Source organism: Nicotiana sylvestris, chromosome 1 (assembly GCF_000393655.2).
Source record: "Nicotiana sylvestris chromosome 1, ASM39365v2, whole genome shotgun sequence".
In the NCBI taxonomy this organism is placed as follows: Eukaryota; Viridiplantae; Streptophyta; class Magnoliopsida; order Solanales; family Solanaceae; genus Nicotiana; species Nicotiana sylvestris.
The window spans coordinates 150052377-150074202 of record NC_091057.1 but is presented as its reverse complement, the minus strand read 5'-3'; positions in this window follow the sequence as shown (position 1 = coordinate 150074202).

Genomic DNA, 21826 nt, shown 5'->3' with positions numbered 1-21826 from the left:
ATAAATCATTTGGCAATGATATATGGAAATATATATTTTGGCAATGTTTATACAAGCAGGACCACTCGGGTCGAGACCAATTAAATGTCCTTTTGAGGAAGGATTAAATTCAATATCCTATTCGAGGGCGGATAGACCCATCATATCCTATTCGAGGGCGGATGAACCCAAAATATCGTATTCAAGGGCGGATGAACCCAAAATATCCTATTCGAGGGCGGATGAACCCAAAATATCCTATTCGAGGCCGGATGAACCCAAAATATCCAATTCGAGGGCGGATAAACCGAAAATATCCTATTCAAGGGCGAGTGAACCCAAAATATCCTATACGAGGGCGGGTGAACCCAAAATATCCTATTCGAGGGCGGATGAACCCAAAATATCCTATTCGAGGGCGGGTGAACCCAAAATATCCTATTCGAGGGCGGATGAACCCAAAATATCCTATTCGAGGGCGGATGAACCCAAAATAATCCGACCCAAAATATCCTATTCGAGGACGGATAAACCCAAAATATACTATTCGAGGGCGGATGAACCCAAAATATCCTATTCGAGGGCGGATGAACCCAAAATATCCTATTCGAGGGCGGATGAACCCAAAATATCCTATTCGAGGGTGGGACGAACCCAAAATATCCTATTCGAAGGCGGACGAACCCAAAATATCCTATTCGAAGGGGACGAACCCAAAATATCCTATTCGAGGGCGACGAACCCAAAATATCCTATTCGAGGGCGGGTGAACCCAAAATATCCTATTCGAGGGTGGAGGAACCCAAAATATCTTATTCGAGGGCGGGTGAAACCAAAATATCCTATTCGAGGGCGGGTGAACCCAAAATATCCTATTCGAGGGCGGGTGAACCCAAAATATCCTATTCGAGGGAGGGTGAACCCAAAATATCCTATTCGAGGGCGGATGAACCCAAAATATCCTATTCGAGGGCGGATGAACCCACAATATCCTATTCGAGGGCGGATGAACCCAAAATATCCTATTCGAGGGCGGATGAACCCAAAATATCCTATTCGAGGGCGGATGAACCCAAAATATCCTATTCGAGGGCGGAAGAACCCAAAATATCCTATTCGAGGGCGGACGAACCCAAAATATCCTATTCGAGGGCGGACGAACCCAAAATATCCTATTCGAGGGCGGACGAACCCAAAATATATCCTATTCGAGGGCGGACGAACCCAAAATATATCCTATTCGAGGGCGGACGAACCCAAAATATATCCTATTCGAGGGCGGACGAACCCAAAATATATCCTATTCGAGGGCGGACGAACCCAAAATATCATATTCGAGGGCGGACGAACCCAAAATATCCCATTCGAGGGCGGACGAACCCAAAATAACCTATTCGAGGGCGGACGAACCCAAAATATCCTATTCGAGGGCGGACGAACCCATCATATCCTATTCGAGGGCGGACGAACCCATCATATCCTATTCGAGGGCGGACGAACCCATCATATCATTTTCGAGGGCGGACGAACCCATAATATCCTATTCGAGGGCGGCCGAACCCATAATATCCTATTCGAGGGCGGGTGAACCCAAAATATCCTATTCGAGGGCGGATGAACCCAAAATATCCTATTCGAGGGCGGGTGAACCCAAAATATCCTATTCGAGGGCGGATGAACCCAAAATATCCTATTCGAGGGCGGATGAACCCAAAATATCCTATTCGAGGGCGGATGAACCCAAAATATCCTATTCGAGGGCGGATGAATCCAAAATATCCTATTCGAGGGCGGATGAACCCAAAATATCCTATTCGAGGGCGGATGAACCCAAAATATCCTATTCGAGGGCGGAAGAACCCAAAATATCCTATTCGAGGGCGGACGAACCCAAAATATCCTATTCGAGGGCGGACGAACCCAAAATATCCTATTCGAGGGCGGACGAACCCAAAATATATCCTATTCGAGGGCGGACGAACCCAAAATATATCCTATTCGAGGGCGGACGAACCCAAAATATCATATTCGATGGCGGACGAACCCAAAATATCCTATTCGAGGGCGGACGAACCCAAAATATCCTATTCGAGGGCGGACGAACCCAAAATATCCTATTCGAGGGCGGACGAACCCATCATACCCTATTCGAGGGCGGACGAACCCATCATATCCAATTCGAGGGCGGACGAACCCATCATATCATTTTCGAGGGCGGACGAACCCATAATATCCTATTCGAGGGCGGCCGAACCCATAATATCCTATTCGAGGGCGGGTGAACCCAAAATATCCTATTCGAGGGCGGATGAACCCAAAATATCCTATTCGAGGGCGGGTGAACCCAAAATATCCTATTCGAGGGCGGATGAACCCAAAATATCCTATTCGAGGGCGGATGAACCCAAAATATCCTATTCGAGGGCGGATGAACCCAAAATATCCTATTCGAGGGCGGATGAACCCAAAATATCCTATTCGAGGGCGGATGAACCCAAAATATCCTTTTCGAGGGCGGATAGACCCATCTTCAAAACTTGAAATTGTCTTAACTCCGACTGTTTTTCTTAAAATCGTGCTGTCTTGCTATCCCTTAAAACTTGAATTGATTTCCTCGTTCCTCCGAGAAAATTTTCGACAATGGCAGAAAATTTTCTGCCCAAGTTTTGTTGCTTTTCCTTGTGGCATGTTTTTCGCCATTAATAAGATTTCCTTTTCCTGCTTCAAATCAAATAAAATTTGTTAGTTTTAAAACATGGTGAGTGGTCGTGCCACTCCTGCTGAGGATGGTTTTTTCCTTTCTCCCTTCCCCGCTCTGTGTTTCATTACGCTATCAAAACTTGCTGGGGATTATTTTGCTGGGGATGAATTTTCCTTTTCTTCCTTCCCCACTCTGTGTTGTCCGACCCTCTTGGAACTTGGTCGAAAATCTGTCGAGGATGCTTCTTCATCTCGATGATCTGCTGGGGGCCCTCTTGGAATTAGGTCCACAATTTCCTCAACTGTTGTTTTCCTATTTTTCTCCAACTTCCCCTGGAAATTTGGTCCTCTTGGGATCTAGACCAATTCATCATTTGGTCTTGCAACCAACTTCTTTTCGCTTTATCGCCTTATCTTTGGCCTGTCCTATTCGCATTTTGCTTTGCATCATTTTGGCAACTGGTAGTAAGCTCTGAAAATCCTTTTCAAAAACAAACTGCTGGGGAGGTAAAGTCTTTAAACTAAGAAATGAAAAAGTGATGATCTCAAAAAATAGATAAAGAAGAAGTCTTTCTGAACAAATGCTGGGGAAAAGGAAAGAAAAGAACTTATCTGAATGATATAGTCGATCCCAACGATCATGTCGCGCATTCCGGATTAATCAACCCAGTCTATTTGTATCAATCAACCTTTCGGACGAACTCATGTTGTTGGGGATAAACAGGCACTCAACTCTTTGCCAAATGTGGATTCTTTCCGCCAATCTTGTCTTGTCGCCTCATAGTGCCCTTCGAGGGGTTTTCACTAACAAGACTCTCTCGTTTCTCTCAACTCCCGTCGTCTTATGGTGGTTGTGAAGGTTTTTACCGATAAAACTCTCTCGTTTTATTTCTCTCATCTTTCGTCGCCTTATGGTGCCTGTGATGGTTTTCACCGATAAGATTCTCTCATTTTATTTTATTTTTCAGCTGGGGATTGGAGTGTTGTCGATATGACTCTCTCTGTTGGGGATTCTTTCGGCTATCAATTCATTTCCAGCTTATGATCTTCTTCTTTGCTGGGGATCAAAGTGTTATTCCCGACTTCCATTTGCATTGATTTAGCACTTCTCGAATACTGATCGGGAGGTCTTTTTGGACATCAATATGGGTTTTTGTGTATGGTTAAAAGAAAAGGGGTAACAAGAGGTTCAAAATAATTTTGATGGGTAAAATACTACAACTCTTGGAATCAACTTTCTTTCCCAAAATTACAAACACAAACTTCTGCCCTAGTTTTTCTTGCTTGGGGGATTTTTATTTTTTTGTTACACTATGACCGAGCCGTGAGGCGCCTACGTATCCTTCTTTGAGGAATCAGGTCAAACGTAGTTCCCAATTCCTTTGTTTTTTTCTTGTGACTTTTCTTTTGTCTTTATTATCATTTTTTTTCTTTTTCTTTCATTTTCATTACTGATTCCAAAAAGAGGGATATGAAAGAATAAATAAGGCTCAAAAGGAGAAGCAAAGGATAAAGTGTTTGGATAGAAGAAAGAATTGCCTCCGTCACTTCATTCTCCGATAAATGCTAAGTACAAACAAACAACAATTACAATTACAAGAAATCATACATAATATCTCTTAACTGCGTCAGAATTGATAGTCATGTCGATGCATTTCCCTTCGATATCTGTTAAACGTAAAGCGCCATTGGGCTTGCTTTGTTCAGATTGCGATAATCAACATACACCCTGATTTTTCCATCTTTTTTGGCCCTGGCACCACATTAGCCAACCAATCAGGATATGGAGCGACCCGAATAACCTTAGCATTCAGCTATTTGGTTACTTCTTCCTTAATCTTCACACTCATGTCGGTTTTGAACTTCCTCAATTTTGCTTGACGGGAGGAAATGCCGGGTCAGTGGACAATTTGTGAACCACTAGATTGGTGCTTAAACCCGGCATATCGTCGTATGACCATGCAAAACGTCTTTGAATTCAATAAGTGCTTTGATTAGTTCTTCCCTGATGTTTGGTTCAATGTGGACGCTTGTCTTAGCTTCCCTGATATCATCCGCATCCCCTAGATTGACGGCTTCCGTGTCATTTGAGTTGGGTTTGGTTTTTTTTCTTTTTGTTTTTTTTTCAAATAGGCTCAACTCTCTGTTAATTTCTTCGAAGGCTTCATCCTCATCGTATTCTGACTTATCATCACAATCTTGTACTATAAGTTCGAAATCAGATTGATTTTTTTAGACTAGGTTGAAAATCCGTCATGCATGCCATGTCATTAGAACCAGTATAAAGAGAACTGTTCAGAAGAGAAAAAGAAGAAGAAAAATTAAAACAAAATAAGGAATGAAGAAAAAAACTTTCAATTTATTAAAATACGGGATAGCAAGGTTTCACACTTTGGCGAGCACAAAAAGAAATCTGGAATACAACCCTGGAATAATCCAGACAACAAGAAAGAAAATCAGAGCCCACTACCAAGACTCCCTTCGGATAGGAAGATGAGTAGCCATTCAATTGTTGATTTTTGCTTTCAGCCCCACAAACTGTACATCTGCCCCAATGGACCCTTTTCCCAATACTATAACTGGCTTGTCATCTACCTTTTCCAACTATGCCACCGATTTTCCACTAGTCGACTTTTCTTTTGAACCGGCACGGATCATCATCACTGTTTGTGAGGGTTTCTTTAGCTCCCCTCCTTAGTGCACTAGCTCGATCATGTAGGTTTTATGGTGTGCCGACAACGGGTTCTGATTGATGTTGGGTGCCTCTGGTGTCTGAACCTCAATCTTGTTGGTGTCAATAAGATTTTGCACTGCATGTTTCAACTTCCAACATTTCTCGGTATCATGTCCGGGAGCCCCCGAACAATACTCACAGCTTACCGAGTAGTCCATATTTTTTAGGAAAGGGATTTGGCAATCTGGGCTCAACAGGACTCAACAAGCCTAACTGCCTCAATTTATGGAACACGGCAGTATAGGTTTCTCCCAACTCAATGAATGTTCTTTGTATTCTTTCATTTCTGAAAGCCTGATTTCCCCGGAAACCTGCCCCTGGAGGGTTCCTGTAGGCCCTTAGCGGCGGATGGGTGTTTTGTGGAGGTGGGTATGTATTTTGTGGAGCGAGCGCGCGCCATTGTGGGCGAGCCGGAGGCTGAGTGTATGTCTGGGCTTGATGTACGGAGAAGTGTGGTTCTTGTGGCGGGTAGTAGGGTTGTGGAGGGTAATTTGGAGTGTGAGGGTAGTTTGGGTGATGAGGTCTGGGTTGGTAGCGAGGGGAACGACCTCTCGATCTGGACCAGTTGCCTGCCTCTATTGCCGCGACCTCTTCTCTCTTTTTCTTTCCAAGCGCACCTCCCGTGCTGCTCTAAATGGCCTGAGTCGTTGCCTTGATTGCCGAGTAACTCAGGATCTTATTAGACTTAAGTCCCTCTACTATCATAACTCCCATTTTCACTACTTCATTGAAGGATTTTCCAACTGACGTCACCAAGTGACCAAGGTACGTTGGCTCTAGAGTTTGCAGAAAATAGTCCACCATTTCGTTTTCCCTCATTGGAGGATCAACTCTGGCTGCCTGTTCTCTCCACCGGAACCCAAATTCCCGGAAACTCTCCCCGGGATTCTTCTCAAGCTTTAGCAATGTGAGACGGTCTAGGACTATCTCAAGGTTGTATTGGAAGTGTCCTGCGAAAGCCTGTGCCAGATCATCCCAGGTGTACCACCTGCTCGGATCTTGTCTTGTATACCACTCGAGTGCTGACCCACTTAGGCTTTGGCCTTAGTAAGCTATCAACAGCTCGTCTTCGCCACCAGCTCCTCTCATCTTGCTACAAAAACCCCGTAGGTGTGCCACAAGATTGCCATGCCCTTCGTATAAATCGAACTTGGGCATCTTGAACCCTGCCGGCAATTGGACGTCAGGGAAAGGGCACAGATCCTTGTAGGCCATGCTGACCTGGTGGCCTAACCCGTGCATGTTCCTGAAGGATTGCTCCAGGCTTTTGACCTTTCAAATCACCTCCTCATGTTCTGTGTTCTTAACCGGTTTCTCAGCTTCCTCTAGGATTCCAAATTGGGGTGTATATGTGTATGGCTCAGGAGCTTTAAAAGTGGGTTCAGGAGGAAAATATTGGGTGTCGTGAACTTGGAACAGTGGTTCACTAGACGATCTTTGTAATGTGGCTGGGGGAGGTGCCACAAAAACAGGAACATTTGGTGGTGGAGGGTTCTGATTGGGTGGCGGAGCTTGGGGATCATAGGCATCTCTCCCCTGATAGTAGTGGTAGCTTGGGAAGCTTGTTGAAAGGCCGGGGGAAGGGTATTCCGGTGTGTGTCCCGGTGGGGAAGTAGGAGTGACGAGTGGTTCGGGCCCCTTTTGCACCTTAGCCATGACTAGCTGCATTTTATTCATTTCCAATCTCATTTTTTCTATATTGGCCATCGCCTCCTTCAGCATCTGATGTGTCGTCCTTTCCGACTCAACACTATTTTCTGAGTCAGTCATGCTTTCTGGTATAGGCCCTTTTGATCTTGTTTGATAATGGTATGGTGCTAGTACGCTTTAACAATTAACTGTTTGGAATTGGACAAACAACAAACCTGTTAGCGTTAGAGTTTTAACAGATATTTCAATTGCACGTTGGGGGATGCAATGTTCTTAGGAAGTTAACCATTTCTAACATGTTTTTGCTCCTACCGCATGCATCCTCCCGGCTTGTTTTATTTGTGCCTTTTTCAAGTGTTTCGGAAACCCTCCATTTTCCTCTTTTTTCCTCTCTCTCTCTCTCTCTCTTTTCTTTTCTTTTATTCACTTTCTTTTTTTTTCTTTTTTTAGCGGTGGTCGAACCTTATGTAGATTGCCTACGTATCATGTCCCCGCATGAATCAGACCTTGTGTAGTTTGGACCAATAAAAGATAAATAATAATAAAACATTTTATTTTTATTTTTCTTTTCAATTTTCATAATAAAACAAACTTGATTATAAAAGTTTAAAAGCTGACCATACTAACAGACTTTGACAAAAGACAACAAACGGACTCGAAAATCAAATAACTCGCATACTCTAATCAAAGAATTACAAACTCAAAAACAAACAACCAGATTCCTTCCCCTATATGCCAATTTTAACCAAATGGTTGTTTTTCAGACGTGGCCCCTTCTCAATTTCACATTAATTTTAAAGCCGGGAAGGACTATTTTACGACCTTTCACAAACTTGTTTGTTCTTTTACGAAAATAGCCCTTCGACAACTGAAAGATACTCTAAGGCTATCTCGGCAAGAACGGTTTAAGACAACACCGAAGCCGGGCCGGCTTATTTTAACTAAAAACCAAACGGTCTTCACTTGACCACTGACTATTTTCTTGTTTTTCAAATAATAAAAGACCTGGTTTTGCAAACACGACCTTTCAGCACTTCGGAGACGAAGATTTTAAGGTTGTGCGGGATAACTAGTCGCAACCCAAAAGAATGACCAAAAATGGTCGTTTACGCAAAATCAGCCTTCCGACGTCCCTTTCGAGAACATTCGGCTATTTTTGACAAAACGACGTGACCCAACTTATTTATGACTCTTTTCTTGTTTTTTTTTCAAATTAGAATAAAAGACCCGGTATTGCAAACACGGCCTTTCAGCGCCTTTAGGACGAAGATTTTAAGGCTACGAGGGTCAAAAATCAAAACATAACCAAAGGTGGTTGTTTATGCAAAATCAGCCTTCCGGCGTCCCGTTTGGGAACATTTGGCTATATTTGACATGAGCAACATTACCCGACTTATTTATGACAAAGATTTGACATTTTTTGGCTATTTTTGCAAAGGAGAGGTTGGACATCACCCGACTTATTTATGACAAAAGTTTTGACATGTTTTTCAAAATAGGAAACCCGATATAGCCAACACGACCTTTCAACGCCTCAAGGACATAAATTTTAAGGTTGTGTGGGTCAATCGGTCAAAATCTAAAAAAAATAACCCAAAGGTGGCTGTTTATGCAAAGTCAGCCTTCTGGCGTCCCTTTCGGTAACATTCAGCTATGTTTTGACAAAACAGCATCACCCTACATATTTATGACCTTTTCTCGTTTTTCAAAATAGAAAACTCAATATTGCAAACACGGCCTTTCAGCGCCTCGGGGACGAAGATTTTTAATGCTGTGTGGGTCAACTGGACCAAATCTAAAAAAATGACCCAAAGGTGGCTGTTTATGCAAAGTCAGCCTTCCGGCGTCCCTTTCGGGAACATTCGGCTAGGTTTTGACATAACAACGTCACCCAACTTCTTTATGATGAAATTAAAATTTGACATATTTTTTTGGCTATTTTAGCAAAAGGGGAGGTTGGACCCGATTAGGGCTGCCTACGTATCTCACATTCGGTGAGAATCAAACCAGCGTAGTTCGCCAACATAAACTAAACTTGTAAACAAGACTCCTTTTTTTTCAAATAAATCAAACTTAAAAAAAAACAATTTTTTTCTTCAAAAATTTCGGCAGGGTTTTGACACTACTTAGACATTGGTTTTATTTTTCCAAAAATAAGTAGTTATCTCCCTACACTGCTATTTTTCTTTTCTCTTTTCTTTTTCTTTTTTTTTCTTCAAAATTCCTGATTTCAGAATCCGGTCAGCATGCAGATCTGAAGCAAATAAATGTGCAAAACAAACAAGATGCCGCAGGATGGTCTTTTTTCATTTCAGGTTGCTTGTCCTAGACGGACCCAACTCCTGTGTTGAGTCCCCTAAGTCAAATACAACATGATGCAAATAAGCGTTCCTACTAGGGATCCAGCATGAAGTCAAGTTATTCTAGGTTCAACCTGGGTATATGTTCTAGACAGTGTACCCGAGCGGACAACTCGAGTTGAGGAAGGAGCTCCTTTCCGGGAACCAAAAGGCCAGTCGGCTTAGAAACTTTCCGAGCCTCTTTTATTTCAAGGTATGACACTAACAGAATAGGGAGTCTCAACCAGTAAGCACATCCCCGTAGGTAAGAAGAGAAGGATTTCAGCATAGTTTATATACAATTCAGATAATATCAAAGCGGTAAAAGCAGCATTTAGCACATTGGGCCCAAGCATGTACCAAAATCAGATAAAACTAAATATAACAATTTATCTAAGCTCGAATTTCTAACCCTGAACTAGTGGTTCTGGGTTACCTCCCCAGCAGAGTCGCCAGAGCTGTCACACCTCCTTTTTCACCCGCGTATCCCGCAAAGGGGCGCGGAAGGGAATTTTTCCAATTAAAGGACAATCGAAATGGGATTTATTTATTTAATTCAGAGTCGCCACTTGGGAGATTTATGGTGTCCCAAGTCACCGGTCGAATCCCGAATCGAGGAAAAGATTGACTCTGTTTAACAGTCCGCGAACCAGAAATCCGAATAAAGAATTCTGTTAACCCGGGAGAAGGTGTTAGGCATTCCCGAGTTCCGTGGTTCTAGCACGGTCGCTCAACTGTTATATTCGGCTTATTTATCTGATTTTTAATAATTAAGAACTTATATGCAAATTTTAACTTTGAACCGCTTTTATCAATTTTATTATCATTGTTATTATTTTACGGAGAATTGCAACGTTGTGAAAATGTATCTCAAACCACGTCACAGTCAATGTACCCGTGGTTATCGCCACATTTCGACTCCGTTGAGATTTGGATTTAGGTCACATAAATGCACACCCGAGTTTAGGAAGATAAGATTAATTAAGGCGCGTCCTAAAGAGATTATCGTATCGTTATTTTGGGAAGAGGCCGTGAAAATTCACTAGACGGCCAACTCTAAAGTCTATCCGGTTATTGAATCCTTTTATTGAGGGCCCCACAATTTGTGATTTACTGTGGCGAGGCACGTTTCCTTTATTTTAAGGATATCCTAAAGTGACTACATTTCTATTTAAATTAGTCTCTAAAATAAAAAAAAATCCTAATTAATTACGAGCTTAAGAAAAATATGAAAACGTAACATACTAATTGCTAGATTAAGACAAATATTAATGGAAAGGAATTTTACTAAAAAAAGAAAAAATTCGAAATTGTAAATAAACTACGAAATTTGACAACTAATATTCAAAAGAAATCAATTAAAACTAGATTAAAGCTCGCATTGTCATATAAAAGAAACTATGGGATTAATTATTCACAACCATTTAAAACTAGAATTAACCATAATTACTAAAGCTTTTAAAACTAGAATTAACCATAATTACTAAAGCTTATTAGAAAGTTTATTAATGACTCATCTTGCTCAAACTCACACCTAATGGAGTAATGTTCTTAGCCTTGCTACGTTGAATCACACATTAAAAGCATCAAGCCTGCTAATTCTACGACATTATTGTCCTATTATATTTGCCTAATATTTGCGGATCTTCGTTACTAACAAGATTCAAAGATAAAAAAAAAACCTCAAATTGCTTCTATTCCAATATTTGCAATTTCAAATCTAGATTTTACTAACCTTCCCCCCCCCCCAAATTAAATCGATTTCCCATATTGACTATTTACCAATTTGATTTGAATGCGATTTCAAACTAAAAATTTAACAAAGCCGAAACTAATACTTAAGGTGTTCATACCGACACTCATCCAATAGTTCCGCAATTTAACGCTTCACATTATACATACTTCTACCATTCATATAACATGAAACACATAATGAATATCTAACTAAAAAAAATACGAATATTCTATAATTAGAAGCATAAATCTTCTGGCCATTTCATTTCAGCTTCAATGCATATGTCGAAATGATTCAGAGTAGTGTACCTGGTATTTGAATACAAGGAAAAGAAGAATAGGATCAGCAGCAGTAGGAACAACGCAGCAACAACAAACAACCAGTAGCAGTAATGCAATAGTCCAGAAACAGAGTTTGAAAACCGGTGGAGTAGTAACCCAAAAAACCAACCAGACTTAGGAAAAACCAAGCGAAGACCCAGAAATCCCAATAACTCTCAAAGGCAGGACAACATGAATCCAAGAAAAAACAGAAGAGGCAATGTGATAATTCTGATTTTCTGTTCTTTAATACTCGAAGTAAAACACTTTCAAACTGCTGACTCTCTATGATTTCTGAAAAAATCAGTCCTCTTCTCTCAATCCTCAACTCTCAAGATTAAAAATCTGTTTTTATCTCCTCTTTAGTTCTGAAAAATTTCTATCTCCAAATTCAGTCCCCCTTTAAGTGTCAAATGAGTCCTCTTTTATACCCAAAGCAAGACTCCCCCTTTTCTTTTTACCTATTTCCTTTTTACTTTTTAAACTATTATTACTACCCCTTTTTACCTCTTTTACTCTTCAGCTCAATATTCTTCTACTATGTGTACCTTTTAACTTTTATTATTACTTATACTATTTCTGATTTTTAATTAAGTAAAAGCAGTCAACACGGACCCCACAGTCCCCCCCTTTTTCAGTGGTTAAAGAAGACCTCGTTATTAACCCCCCTCCTTTTTACTTTACATCATTATGTCTTGTTCCCCACTACCACTTAAATAAATATATTAGATTTTCACTACCATATGTCTTGTTCCCCACTATAATATTTTACTATTATTAGAGCTTAGTGGACAGAACACTTAAATTAAATAAATCTACAATTGGTTAATTCCCGTATTACCCCTAAAACTACTATTACTGCCCTGATTCAAAACATTTGTTCAAACTTCAAAAATTATCTAAGAACTAAAATCAAATTACCAGCTATAACCAATTCACCTAATCAATAAACCAAAATATAGCAGCTATAACCAATTCTTAATCATATTCAATCAACAAATTCAAACTAAATGATGAACAACAAAGAAACAATTGGAATTATTTTTATTGGACAATATTTTTAAACAACAAACCTACCTTCAGATTCAACAACAACAAACAAGTATATTCAAATCATTGAGTTCAAATTCAAATTAAACTTAAATGGAATAAATAAACAGATTCAAATCACTAAACTCAATAATCAATTGAACCTCAAACTAAATGTAGCAATATTGCAACCAAGATGAAGGATTCAAGTTATCAAACTAACACACTTCTATATTAAAACTAAATTCTTTTAAATGAATAAAAACAAACTGAAGAAATAATCAAGAAACGATAAACCACGAACAAGAAAGAAACAAACATACACTGATTTCGGATCCGAGAATATCAAGCAAAATACGGACAGAAATGAAACTTAAACCAACTAACCGGATCGGAACAACGACGAACTCAAACAGAAACCAATCTGCCCGGAAACTTTGATACCAAAACAACTCGAATCTGCCCGGAAATTTTGTATATTTTCCGGTTGATTTTAGGCGACGAAAATGGACGACGAAGACGACCACGAACCGGATGACGAAGACGACCATGAACCGGATGACGAAGACGACCACGAGTTCGCCGGACTGCTGCTGGCGTGAGGAGCAGATGTGTCGAAGGGGCAGAAACTGGACGAAGCAGCAGGCTGGGCGACAGAGACGGGAGGTTGACGACGAGGAGATGAAGCAGCTGGTGAAGCTGCATGCAACAGTGGCGGCGTTGGGCAGTCCGTCGATGGCTGGAGGATGTCGTGGTCGTTGGTCTGCTTCACGTAGCAGAAACGATGGCGGATTTGGGTGGTGTATTGGTGGCGCTGTGTGTGTTTATCACGGTTGGAAGACGAAGCAGGAGGGGGGTCGTTCATGGCTGGTCGTTCAGCTGAGGAAGATGGACGACGGGGCAGCTGCTGCGTCCATGGCGACGTTAAGACGAAGCAGAAGAAGGTCAAAGGGTCGCCATTGACGGGCTTGAGCTCGACTAGAGTTGTCGAAGACGAAGAAGATGAAGGATGGTCGTGGGGCTGCTCGTGTGTGTGTATGTGTTGAAGGAGAAGAGGCGGGGGGAAGGGCAGCCATGGTTGAGCTCGAGCTCGAGTTCGGCTGGAGAAGGTGAAGGGAGGGTGGTTTGGAGAAGAAGAAGAGAAAGGGGGGGTGTGAGGTGTGACGGCTAGAGAGTTTAGGGTGTGTTTAGGGTTTGGGTTAATTGGTTGAGTGAAAAGAATGAAAAAAAAAAATTGAAAAATCAAAAGGGATGTGGTGGAAATGGGCCGGGTCAAGGGGTTTTGGGTTGGGAAGAGGTGTTTTGGGCCTAAATTTAGAATTGAAGAAGAGGCCCAATTCCGATTTTCTTCTATTTTTTATTCTCTTTTCTTTTACTAATTAATAAAACTAAAATGCTAAAATTAAATTATAAAAACCAAAATTATCTTAAAATACTAATTAACTCCTAATAATAATTATCACACAAAATTAAACATCAATTAAAATAAAATCACACAATTTGGACATTAAATGCTAAAAAAATGCAAAATACATATTTTTGTGATTTTCCATTTTTGTATAACAAACTTGATTCCTCCTAATTGTAGAATTAAATCCTAAATGCAAATGCGACATATTTTTTGTATATTTTTTATTACTTTAACAAATAAACATGTCATACAAAAAATGCAAATAATACAAGGAAAATAACAGAAAATTCACAACAATTGCAAACAAATTAAAAAATTGTTTTATTTTGAATTTTTTTGGGAGTAATTCTCGTATAGGGTGAAAATCACGTGCTCACCGTTACAACATAATGTCATTCGGACTAAAGAACGCGAGTGCCACTTAACAACGCCTAGTAAACCGGATGTTCGAAGATTAGATAGGTAAATCAATGGAATCTTATATTTACGACATGTTAGTTATGTCCTTGCGAGTAGAGGACCATTTGAAACATTTGCAGGAAACCTTTGACATATTGAAGAGATACAATATGAAGCTGAACCCAAAAAAATGCGCATTCCGGGTCAGATCCGAAAAATTATTTGGATTCATGGTGTCTAACCGAGGGATTGAGATCAATCCCGATAAAATCAAAGCTATAGAAGACATCACCGTGGTGGACAGTGTCAAGGCCGTTCAGAGGCTAATCGAGGGAATTGCTTTAGTTGGCCGGTTCATATCGAGGTCCTCAGACAAAAGCCAACGGTTCTTCTTATTATTGAAGAATAAATATAACTTTTCTTGGACCCCGGAGTGCCAACGGGCTTTGGAAGAACTCAAATGGTACATTTCAAGTCCACCCTTGCTCCATACTCTGAAGGCGGACGAGCAGATGTACCTTTACTGGTGGTATACGAGGTAGCGGTAAGTGGAGTCCTAGTCCGAGAAGAAGAAGGTACACAATTTTCTATTTACTATGTTAGAAGAACTCTATGCGAGGCCAAAACAAGGTATCCTTACCTGGAAAACTTGGCGTTCGCTTTGTTTAGTGCCTCCAGAAAGTTAAAATTGTATTTTCAATACCATCCCGTTTGTGTCGTAACCTTATACCTACTAAGGAACATTATACAAAAACCTGAGCTCTCAGGCCGGTTGGCCAAATGGGTTGTAAAAATTAGCGGGCACGATATCGAGTATCGACCCCGAACCGCCATCAAATCACATATTTTGGCAGACTTCGTGGTTGACTTTATGTCGGTCTTAATACCCAAAGTCGAAAGGGAATTATTGTTAACCTCGGGAATTCCTCGACATCGTGTTGAAGCTACCTATGGGTAACGTCATTAGGCAGTCTATTAGAACTATGAAATTAACTAGCAATGAGGCCGAGTATGGGGCCATGATTGCAAGTCTCGAATTGGCTAAAAGCCTTGCATCCAAGGTGGTAGAAGCCAAGTGTGATTCCCTCCTTATGGTAAATCAAGTCAATGGGATGTTCGAAGTAAAAGAGGAACGAATTAACGCGAAGGTATTTAGACAACTTGCAGATGCTGCATAAATTCAGGGAATGGATCCTACAGCACAGGCCTCGAGATCAAAGTAGCGAGGCTGATGTTCTGGCTAACTTGGGGTCATTGGTTGATGACGATGAATTAATCTCAGGAACAGTCGTACAACTCATGAAATCGGTAGTGGAGGAAGGCCATGCCTAAATAAACTTGACAAGTTTAACTAGGGATTGGAGAAACAATTACATAGACTATTTGATGATTCAAAGTTGCCCTCGGATCCTAACAAGAGCTCTACGCACGAAGGCGTTCAGGTTCAGCTTGTCCGAAGGGACTCTATTCAAAAGAACATTCGACGACCTGCTCGCCATATGCTTGGGGTTGGGAGATACTGAATTTGTTTAAATAAGTTCATAAAGGCACCAGCAAAAACCATTCGAGGGCTGAATCTTTGGTTTGGAAGATAACCAGGGCCAGCTATTATTAGATTGACACGGAGAAAGATACAAGGGACTTTGTACGAAGATGCGACAGCTGTCAAAGACACGCACAGATGATCCACCAACCCGGAGAGCTACTTCATTCGGTCTTATCCCCATGGCCGTTCATGAAATAGGGAATGGACATCGTCGGTCCCCTGCCGTGAGAATTTGGTAAGGCTCAATTCATATTGTTTATGACCAATTATTTTTCTAAATAGGTCGAAGTTCAAGCATTCGAGAAAGTTCGGGAAAAAGAAGCCATTAACGTCACTTGGGAACACATAATATGCCGGTTTGGGATACCAGCCGAGATTATGTGTGATAATGGGAAGCAATTCATCGGCAGCAAGGTAAACAAGTTTTTCAAAGACCAAAAAATCAAAAAGGTACTATCGACACTCTATCACCCTAGTGGGAACAGACAAGCAGAATCTACAAACAAGATCATACTCCAAAACTTGAAAAAGAGGTTCACCGATGCCAAAGGAAAATGGAAGGAAATTCTGCCCCAGCCCTTGTGGGCACACCATACAACTTCGAAGTCTAGTACCGGGGCCACCCCGTTTTCATTGGTCTATAGTGTCGAATCATTAATACCGATCAAAGTGGGAGAACCGAGCCTCAGGTTCTGATATGAGATCGAAGAATTGAACGGTGAAGCCATGAGTATGAGCCTGGAACTATTGGATGAAAGACGAGAGGCCGCCCTAGTCCGGTTGGCCTCCCAGAAACAACAGATTGAAAGATATTACAACCGAAGAGCCAACCTTCTACATTACAAGATCGGGGACTTAGTGTTAAGAAAAGTAACACTACATACCCGAAACCCAAATGAGGGAAAGTTGGGACCGAATTAGGAAGGACCATATCGAGTCGTTGGAATTATCGGCAAGGGCTCGTACAAACTCGAAGTAGGAAATGGTGCACAACTGCCAAACAACTCGAACATGATGCACTTAAAGCGGTACTACTTCTAAGGTACGATCTTATTTACTTTTTTTTATAATATTATGAATCGGGATAACACTTGCAGGCAACATCCAAAGGAGAATGTTTCTATTAGGTCTGAAAGCACGCGTAAATAGGTTTTCTGGCAATGTTTTTAACCAAGAAACAGTAAATCGTGCTAACTTAGGTTCGAAGACCGATTTTAAATTGGAGTCAATGGTCATATCAAAAGTATCTGAACTCTCTCAAGATCGACCTCGAATACTGGGGGCCATCACCCTCAGATTAAGGTTCTTAGCAAGGAAAGAAGGAAACTTTGTACTTGAACAACTTAGGCTCAGTGGTTAGGAATTATTGTAAGGGTCAAATGGTTAAGTGAACCGTGCCCGCATAGGCCACCTTATACATAATACAAGCTTTTACACGCTTTAGATCATGTAATTTAACCCCCAGAAATGAAAAAAAAATTCCACCTTGGTATTACGTATTTTTGCCTCTTAAAATATAGAGCCGTAGGGCTACCCCTATTCGGGGGCTATCGAGCCTAAGGGCTACCCCTATTCGGGGACTATTGAGCCTAAGGGCTATCCCTATTCGGGGACTATCGAGCCTAAGGGCTACCCCTACTCGAGGACTGTCGTTCGAAATAAGCTCGGGCTACCAAATCCCGGAGGCACAAAACCTATTAGGTATTGTCTAAATAAGAAACGCTACGGTCACCCTAAAAAATGGCTCGGAGATGTCCGAAGCTCGTAATCATAACATAAGCCTTTATAAAAATTCGAAACCTGCTAAAGCTTACCCTTGACAAAAGCATCATCTAAAATCACTTAAGCATATTGGGAAAATGGCCGGTCACACTGGGTATTCGAGGCTTCGATCAAATAAAGTTGCATCGAAGTCGGGCTCTATTCGGACATATGAAAAACGAATGACTTATTACTACACTTGATTCAATGCTAAGTTATCAGAAATATTTGCAAGAATAGAGATTATGAAAAAATGCTAAAAAGTAAAGACTTGAAATTGCCAAAAAGGGAAATTTTATATATTGTAGAATATATTTACAAAGGCCCAAATAAAACGGCCTCAAATTAAACCAAAAATATATACACAAGACAAAAACTAAAAAAGTTCTAAGGCATTCATGTCTGATCTTCACCGGGGCCCGACTTGTCACCAGAACGGTCTGAGCCTCCAGACCCCAAGACCCTTGAAGCCTTCGGCACCTTTAGTCTCAAAAAGTTTCTTCGCCTTGCCCTCTAGCTTTATTGCCTCCTCGATCTCGGCCAACAGGTCGAAGCCTTAGGCATGAATTTCTTCGAGGGTCTCCCTTCGAGACAGTCGCCTTACATATTCGGCATTGGTCTTAAGGTGGGCCTCAGCAGCTTCGACATCGGTCTTGTATTGGGACACCATATCCTCATCGTTGGTAGAGGTTGTTGTTACGCCCCGCAATATTACGTCGATGTTATGTTCTGCAGTAAAATATTACGATGGTGCTACCCTCTGCAGTAATATATTACGACGATTTTATGCCTTGCAGTATTATATTACGATGATGTTACACTTCGCAGTAATAAGTTACGACAATGTTACACCCTTCAGTATTTTGCTTTGAATTTGTCGTAAGGGAGTTGACATCAGTCCAAGGAAAAGATTATTTGGAGATTATAAGGATTATGCTATTTCAAACAAGTGATGAGTAAATTCATGAAGGTGATAGGGGAAGCAAGTCAAAGAAAATGAATTTTCATCCAAATTTAGGATGCTGGAAAAAAATATGGCCCGAGCTAAAATACTCGGTATTTATGGACTAGTGCCATACAAGGTACTACATGACCATGCTAGTAAGGTGTACAAGGTATGTTAAAAGAGAGAAGTATTTAATTAAGTTGAGATAATTTTTAAATTATACGGATAATTGATTAATTACTGGATAACGGGACATTACCCGGTTAACTAATAAGTGGATAAATAATTAATAACTTATTCCCAAACACATGGCAAACATCCACCATGTCAAGAATGTGACTAATAAGTCACTTATGCGTAGGTGGCAATCTAGGCATAAATGAAATGTGATGACTAACTAAGTCAGATGCTAAAGACTATTATGAATCAAAATGAATTCTATGCAAGTCTTTCCAAAGCTTAAAAGGACAGAAATATTGTTCCTTCCAATTCTCAAAAACGTTATCCAACCCAAGTTCTTAAGAATCAGAAACGTTTCAAGGAAACAAAGATTGGTTATTTCGTTCCAGAATTTTTAAAGAGCGGAGGCAAGTTTCGTTCAATCAACGAAGATTTTCCAACAAAATATACTACAGAGTATTCCCTACTTCAGGTATGTTAATGCTAAGCTCTTCTTTCATTTGGGATGATCTCGTCATTATATTCATATCCCGAAATTTACGTATATTTTTCTAGTGTTGTAAGTGTGAGCACGTGATTTTTGCCCTATGTGAATTACTCCCAAAGAACTCAAATAAAATAATTTTTTTTCTTTGTGTGCAATTTTGTGAATTTTCGTGGTATTTTCTGTCATTATTTGCATTTGTACGTGCATGTTTATTGGTTTAAATAAATGAAAAAAATACAAAATAGTTTGCATTTGCATTTAGGATTTAATTTTATAATTTTGGAGTTGAGTAGTAAATTACTTATTTTACAAAAATAAAAAAATCATAAAAAATATTCATATTCTTAGAATATAAGATTTGTTCCTATGGTTAAATAGAAGAATATATATATATGTGTGTGTGTGTATGTGTGTGTTATTTTATTTTGTTTATTTATTTTAATTAAAAAAAAGTGGTTAAGAAACATAAAATAAAAATTATTTTTTAAAAAAAACTAAAAACTAACGAAATCTAAAAAAAAAATGAAGAAACTCCCATCTGATAGAATCCCAATTTCCCCACCCCACACGTCACTCTACCACTAATGCACACACTCACACTCCACTTTCATATTTTCCTCCACTCACAATCCCACATCCCCACTCCATTCCACTCATAATTCTACTAAGCCAATTCTCATTTTCCTCCACTCAAAACCCACGTTCTCCACTCCAAATTGGAGGAATAAAAAATTACCAATTTTCTTCTCTATAAAGAGACAACAAAGACTTAGTGCCAAAAAAAAAAATAATAATTCAAGTAAGAAGAAACGAGAGGAGAAGTTCAAAATACAGAGACGTAAAAAAAGGAATGACTTCTTCTTAACGGAGGCAGGAGGTATACACTCGATATACAGTCCATATACACTAGAGATACTCTCGATATACACTAGATATACACGGGCAGCCATTGAAAAATACAAGGTCATGAACCTCACCCAGACGACCACTATTTCGTCTTTTTCGTCCTCACTGCTGGAAACAGATACACACACACATACCAGCACAGCTGAAAAGCAAGACAGAATATGAAATATTGATATAAAAAGCAAGTTTCATATTCTGTATTTTGTCCAAAATGGGTGAAGGTTGAGAAGGTGTTCGAAATTTCGGAGCCGTCGTTCGTGTTTCTTGTCGCGGTTCGTTGTCCTGGTTTGAAGATCTGTTGGAATCCCTTCATTTCGGATCCATGAGATCGAAACAGTGATTGATACGCGCTTGATTTGAAGCTCTGTTTTTCAGTGTAAAAGGAAGAATTCTAAGGTTCATTTCCATCTTTAATCTTTCACTTCCTGATTTTGTCACATATATTTGAATGGCAAATTCTTATGTTCTTTATGACTAGTGGTGGTGCTTTGATTCTGTGATGAAGTTTGGCTCATTAACATATGTGATTGTTACTGAAATAACAAATTGGTACTTGATCTTAATCGAATGAGAAGCTCGAATTTGAAGTTTAACTGGAATTGATTTGAATAGTTGGGTTGCTAGGTAAAATTAAAAGATTGTTGGACCGTTTTGTTCAATCTATACTAGTCCTGTGTGTTGTATATGATAGTACAACTTCTTGGTTACTTTCTCTGGTATTAATCATTTGAAGTGGAAATATTTTATATTCCTTGTGCTAACATGAGCTATAGTAAGTTGTTTAGCTCTTTCAGTTTTGGAATCATTAATTGTGTGGAGATTGTATAGTAATTATGTTATCTAGGCGTCAATAGTTAACAGTGAACTAGGAGGAGGAGGGCTGAGGAAGTTTTATGAGTCACTAGATCTCTTTTTGGAAGATGCTTCTATTTGTTTATTAATAGTATGGTAATTACAAATGATGCAACATTAGATGGCATTTGCTTTTCAAGTTTGCTAGATACTTGACCATTTTTTATAAAAAGGAATCTCTTGAGCGTTAAAATAAAATGTTAGTTTAAATGTGGAAAAGTATACAAGGTATTTAAGAAAGGTATTTTAAGTTAGTTTGACGTAAATTACATTGCTAATTCTTGACCTTCCACACTAATCTCAAGGTAGTTTAGTAAAATGATTATGCACATCTATAGTTTGCTTTAGTTGAGTACAATCCTTTGAAATTAGAATCGAGGCGTACCATTTAGCGAATTTTCATGGCCCCCGCAAAGATAATAACACGTTAGTTGCTTTAGGCGTGTATTTTAATAATCTACTTTCCTAAACTCGGGTGCACATTTATGTGATCCAAATCCAAATCTCAACAATGTTAAAATATGTCAAAAACCAGGGGTGCATTTATATGACGTGGTTCAAGATGTGTTTTAATAACGTTGCAATATTTCTTAAAATTATATAAAAGCGGTAAATAATCTAAAATTACACTATGGGTTGAAACATGTATTAAAATCAGGTAATATGCCAATTATGATAGTTTAAGCGACCGTGCTAGAACCACGGAATCCAGGGGTGCCTAACACCTTCCCCCGGGTTAACATAATTCCTTACTCAAGAATTTCTGGTTCGCAGACTTCACTTGGAAAGTCGAAATCTTCCTCGATTTGGGATTCAAAATAAGCCGGTGACTTGGGACACCAAATAAACTAT